General features: G+C 42.7%; 1 long non-coding RNA gene across 1 annotated transcript; it reads right to left on the bottom strand.

The window, feature by feature from the left end:
• Window positions 1-969: 969 nt before the first annotated feature.
• On the bottom strand, window positions 970-3,527 carry LOC119714522 (uncharacterized). The gene is made up of 3 exons (XR_005261801.2): window positions 3,299-3,527; window positions 2,913-3,158; window positions 970-2,298 (listed from the first exon to the last, which is right to left on the bottom strand). It is a non-coding gene; the product is annotated as an uncharacterized lncRNA (long non-coding RNA).
• Window positions 3,528-6,487: the final 2,960 nt, after the last annotated feature.

Genomic DNA, 6,487 nt, shown 5'->3' with positions numbered 1-6,487 from the left:
GCTACCCACTTATGTCCCCGTTAATCTGAGATGGGCACTGGGAAACCTTTCTACTTGTACTTTGCTTTTCTTGGACTCAGCAGAATAACCTTGGAAACGAGACACTCTGTACACTACCCAATTTATTAGTTTGGACAGATTTCCATGTTTCCAAACAAATATACATATATATGGACTTAGATCTCTATCACAAATATGTTGCTGCCATTAGGAGCAGTCTACAAAAGGTTCCAGCTTACTCCAATATTTTTAAAGACAAGGTACTCACCCATCTCCCATCTGCTACGGTCTTGCCCAGGAACACATAGCTGCTCAGTGAGGGGAACTCAGCATTCAGGAGGCTCTTTCAAAAAGGGCATCCCCTTTTTGAAAACACAAAGTCATTCACCAAGTTCTATAAAGAAATGGTCATAATTTGTCACACATGCACACACACACATATATATAATACATATTCTTATATATATATTATTGTGATCATGCAAATGGTGAGATTAATGGCTTTAGTTCATAGGAAATGTTTATATGTTACACAGACACACACACCACTGATAGACCACACACTGGGAAGATGACTGCCTCGGAAAAAATTCATAGATATACCCTATAGCTGACAAGTAACAGAGAGTTCCTTCATTACAATGAAAGCACATGCATTCTTTCTGGTCATGGTTGAAGTCGTTGTTTGTGTTAAATTAGCAAAATCTTCTAAAAGAGAAGATATAGGAGAAAGAAAAGACATACTGTTTAAGTACGGGAGTGAGAAACAGTGGCCTCCACTTCAGTTTCCATCAGTAATGATTATTTAATTTCTTTGTGCCTCAGTTATAAAACCACAAAATGGAGATGTTTGTTTCCTCTGTTCACTTGGTTTGGAAACATCTAAAGAAGGAACAGAAGAGAGAGAAGTCACCTCTCACCACCGGGTAGTGAAACACTGTCACTACCACCATTTTACAGAAGGAGGAACTGCAGCAGAGAAGCCAAAAGGTTTGCCCAATGCCACAGAACAAAATGGGGCAGAACCGCAAGTCTCTCCAGCCAGGACCACTCCAGCAATGGCCAGACTCTGCCTACACCGTTTCCTTCACAGTTGAGAGCTACAGGGCACACACTGGACACCTCCAAGAAGCATGATGTCTGCTGGTAAGTGCAAGGAGGGTGGTAGCAGTGGCTCTGTTGCAGGTTGGGCCTGGGCTGAGGGTGCAGTGGGCTCTGACTGCAGCACAACAGCACTGGCCTCGGTGGTTTGCTTCCTTCCAAGGGAGGGAATTCAGGTTACTCAGTAGCCCCAGTTTCTGTACAGCCTTTACTTGTGGCAATGCCTTGGCAGGGTACCTGTCCCGAGGAAGTCTTCCAGCCTTATGTGGGACAAGAGCTGTGGGTTGACCCTGCATGTGGACATCTTCCCTGCACAGAGAAATCTACAAAAATATCACTCATTGCTTTTAACAGAACCTTTGCCAGGTGGACCGTCTTCTATACAGGCTTCACATTAGTATGTCCCTTGGAAAGTAGCAGTTCGTGTCACATATCTTTTCATGGTTTGGTATAGGCCTGGAACTTGTTGTGCTAATTTGATACAGCAGAGATTGCTTCTGCTGCTGTAACGACTGAGGCTGCATCTGTAGTCATCCCAGATCATCCTGAGCATATGGAGATGACAGAATTTCTCATTAGAGTTGCTTTTGCTACAGATGTCTCATTCACGGGACCACGTTTGTGTTTCTGAGCTGGTGGTATGACTGTGGTTTGGTTATAGTGATGGACAGAGTGCTTCTTCATGGTTTCTGGATAAGCTGGAGCCTGGTAAAAAATCCAGCTGAATCTTGCACAAACAGTGCCATGGGTAAATCTTATCCCTCATAAAGGAGAAACAACAGCTGTGTAGATTTCAAGCTGTCACGCAAAGCAACTGCAAGTAAACTGTACCCTTTGCTTTTTGATTGTTGACTGAACCTGTAATTACTGTCCTTCCATGCTCTGCCAACGTATGTTCTTATATCATCTCTGGGTCTGAGGTCCCTCCTTCCTTCCCTTCTCTCTCAAATTTTCCTTCTCATTTGCCAGGTACTTTCCTTAGTGTGAAGGTCAGGACTGGGGATACTGAATGACCCAGGTCACACATAGCTGGGAACACGAGGCAGTACAACCCATGTCCTCATTCAATTCTTGAATGTCTGCCGGGATGTCTGATTTAGTCTGTCCTCTCTCATGTGGTAGTTTGGCTGTTCTGAGAAGGATTCATATGATTCAGTTACATCCAATTGTGAGTGGTTACTCAAATGTCAGTCTCCACTGAATAACAAGATGAAACAAAAAACAAAACAAAACAAAAAAAAAAACAACAAAGATAATCAAACACTTTTGGAAAACATGTCTGTGTACAGTTTATGAAATTCACTGTAGCTTTATGAACTGTCTATTTTTATGTCTAATCGCTATCTTTGTCTGTGTGGTGCCCGTGTTCCTTGTGCAAAGAAGCTGGGGGGCTACGCCTTCGGCTCTGTGGTTGAAAGAGACAGTCGTAAAAGAGTATTATTAGCTAGTGAATAGGCATGGTCCAGGCAAAACAATGGGGTGGCTGAAGCCTTGGGAAAAGCCAGTTTTTTCCAAGTGCCCGGCAGGAGTCCAGGAAAAGAGGAATTTCCCCAAGAGCAGAACAAAGGTACCAGGTGTTGGGGTTAGGGCTTGCAGATGGAGAGGGGCCTTGGAAGAGAGACACAGGAGGAGGAAGAAGGAGTCAGGGGACAGGAAGCAGCAAAGGGAGATGCTCCAGTGGTGCAGGAGCAGTTCTGAACTTGGCTGCAGTGACTGCCAAGTTCAAAAGAAACTCAGCGAGGGGAGAGGAAAGCATCTCTCTCTCTTGGTAGCCCTCCCTGAGATGCAAGTTAAAGGGAAAAGCTCCTCACCACCCTGTAGGACACTGATCCCAAATCCTTGAGGAGTGGAAGACCAGAAGCAGGAAATCACGTGGTTTGGTGTCTGGTACTTCAATAGGTCTTGTGCCATTGACACACAGAGGGAGCAGACTTCAGGCAGGTCCTTACATCGACCATAGACCTGCTTTCAGCCAGTGCATCCCTCCAGGGTAGACGTGTGAATTCTGAGCTCTCCCAGACTGCGTCTCCAGGAAAGAAAGCTTTGTTTGGAAGCCCCTGGAAGAAAATCAGGCACAGGGTGTGTGTCACCACCCATAAAATCCATGAGAAAGTCAGGCCAACAGAGAAGTGCTTGGCAAGGTCTATGAAACCCATCACTAGTGAACCAAATTCTCTACCATGCCAGACCACCTTACCTTCAAGTAGTACTTCTGATCATAAGGGACTAGAAGCAATGCAGCTCCTGCTTACTAATAAAAATTGCAGTGAAACTTCCTCCTATCCTGACGTGGCAATTGCTTGAGAGCCCTCCCTCCCACCTAGCAGATTAGGATCATGTGAAAGGTGTTATGTTTAATGGGATTTAACAACAAATTCAGACAGGAAATTGTTGCCCAAAGTGGAATTAGGCTAACTGGGACAACAACAAATACAAGTACGACCCATGAAAAATTCAGTGAGATTGTTAATGAGGAGTAGTCATGGACCTTTGTTTTCTGCCTTATCTGAAAGACTTTGTTTCAGGGAGTCTCATAAAATCTGATGGGACTATTGATTCGGACATGACCCTGCCCCAAAGGTGTGCCTAATGAGTGAGATCTACAAGATAAGGCTGGTGTGTACAGTGGCTGCAGAGTTTTAATCATTTCTGTGTGAACATTTTAGCTTGGGAATATATACATTTAAGTGTTTTAAATGGTCTCCAGATGTTGTAAAATCACTATAAAAAGATTAAAAAAAAATCTATAGATCTTAAAAAAGGCCACAAAAGTGTAGAAGAAAAAGGTCAGATATTGGGCCTCTTACCAGTTACCAGAAATGTGTAAGTGCCTGTACATGGCAAAGGAACATCATTGCTACCCTATCTGAAACCCACAGAAATGTTATGCTCGATATTTGTTGACAACTTCCTCCTCTATCTCCCTACCTACCCTATTTACTGCTTCTGTCTCTCTTAGAGAATGTTGAATCATAATAATCAGCATTTTTTTGCATTGTATATAAAATAAAAGCAATAACTCAATAACAGAAAACCTTGAGCTAAGGGTGTTGTTTTGGGGACTGTCTTCATTTTCCTTCAGTGCACGAGCTATGCTTTAGAAACTATTCCCTCTGGCAACCCATAAAACAGAAACTTCTCCATTTTTTCCACCCCAGGAAACATTCTGTCAGCAATTCACTTGTAGTGTTCATCTATGAATATTGAGATGATTTTTTTTTTGTCTCATTCCTAAGTATTAACACAAGGTGCAGTGAGTATCTACAGTACAAACTGCGTGAATAATTACAGTGTGAATAACAGTAAGCCCAATCAGGAAAACACAGAAGGCTGGAATGAAATTTTTAATGCACAACAGGGCTCGTAACATTCTGAATTTATTCTACTTCTGTTCTACCACTGTCAGAAAGCCCATTAGTTTTAAGGCCATGACCTTGTATCCTTCAGTATTTGTGCATGTTCTTCAAGCAGGTGATGCTCCATGTTTCAGTGAGGCTGATCATGTGCAGAGAGATCCAGACATGCATCAGTGGTTACTGTGGTATTACAGATACATGGGGACATACTAGAATTATAAAACCATAGAATGGTGTGGGTTGGAAGGGACCTTGAAGATATCTAATTCCAACCCCCTGCCATGGGCAGGGACAACTCCCACCAGATCAGGTTGCCCAAAGCCTCATCCAGCCTGGTCTTGAACACTTCCAGGGATCCACAGCTTCTCTGGGCAACCTGTTCCAGTGCCTCACCATCCTCTGACTAAAGAATTTCTTCCTTATAGCTAATATAAATCTGCCTTCTTTTAGTTTAAAACCATTGCTCCTTGTCCTATCACTACAACCCCTGACAAAAAGTCCCTCCCCAGCTTTCCCGTAGGCCTCCTTTAGGTACTGGAAGGCTGCTATGCAGTCTGCCTGGGGCCTTCTCTTCTCCAGACAGAACAACCCCAAATCCCTCAGCCTATCTTCATAGGAGAGGTGCTCCAGACCCTTCATCATCCTCGTGGCCCTCCTTTGGACTTATTCTAATATATCCATGTCCTTCTTGTGGTGGGGACCCCAGAGCTGAACGCAGCGCTTCAGGTGGGGTCTCACAAGAGCCGAGCAGAGGGGGACAATCACCTCCCCAGCCCTGCTGGCCACGCTTCCTTTGATGCAGCCCAGTGTATGGTTGGCTTTCTGGGTTATAAGCCCACACTGCTGGCTCATGTTCTGTTTTATTTCTGCCAGTACTCCCAAGTCCTTCTCCACAGTGCTGATCTCATACCACAAACAATTGTAAGAACTGGTGAGAAGTTTTGCACATGCGACAGAATTCAGCAATGCTCTAAATAGTTTGCCACTGAAGGATATGAATGACAACTGCAAGAATTCATGATACAGTTTCACCTGTCAGCTGAGCCAATTTAAGCTAATATTTTATTGCAGCTTCTGTATGGGAGGATTGTGTGAAACATTGGTGAACATATCTCAGTTAACAAGTGATAAATGTTTAAGCTGCAATAACTTGACGGTGACATTGTTATCCATAGTCCAAGTATAAGGTAGGAGTGAATGAGTGGGAGACAAGAGAATGCAAGTTACCAGTGGATCTTTAAAGGAGACCTGGCAAAGTATGAGTGGATTGGACAGTATGCTATGCAGGGTGGGTTTTAAGGAGACATATGAAGAACAAATGATGTGTTGGCTCCTCTATGGGCTTCCATGTTGAGTAACTGTAATGCGTAAAGATGGAGATTAAGGACTGAATGAAGTTACTTTTGGGAAAATGTGATAGACAATGATGGATAACATTTTTGATCGAGCCAAAGCTGTGACTAATCACTTGAGAAGGTATTGGAGCTGGATATAAATGTTATGCCTAGATTCTTGTTATCTATACAACAGCTAATGGGGCATTGCCAGGTGAGGACTTCAATGTTCAATGTCATAAATTGGATTTCCAAAATCACTACATCAATTTAAGTATTGTGTTCTTGTTTTTTTTTGTTTGTTTGTTTTTTTTTGTTTTTTTTTTTTTTTCTTTTTTGTTGTCGTTGTTCTTCTTGTTCTTCTCCTTTTCTTTTTTTTTGTTTGTTCTTCTTGTTCTTGTTCTTCTTGTTCTTCTCCTTTTTTTTTTTTTTTAATGGAACAGAATTCTTTTTATTGACTTCTGCAGAAATGTTGTTGGATAACTATTTAGTATTAGGACTGCTGTCCTTCTGATACATTGATGTGCAGCTTTCAGGAGCCTTCTGTTGAAGTCAGCTTGCCAATTGCAGAACAGACATATTTTAAAGATGTCTGGCCTCATGATCTCTTTTCTTGGCCACCATAACTGACCCAGGAAAAATGCCCACCTCCACTTTGGAAGTGTTGAGTGCCATCAGTTTTGTGTCAATGTACAC

Source organism: Anas platyrhynchos, chromosome Z (assembly GCF_047663525.1).
Source record: "Anas platyrhynchos isolate ZD024472 breed Pekin duck chromosome Z, IASCAAS_PekinDuck_T2T, whole genome shotgun sequence".
In the NCBI taxonomy this organism is placed as follows: Eukaryota; Metazoa; Chordata; class Aves; order Anseriformes; family Anatidae; genus Anas; species Anas platyrhynchos.
The sequence above is the reverse complement of the archived record's forward strand: the minus strand, read 5'-3'. Positions and strand labels throughout refer to the sequence as shown.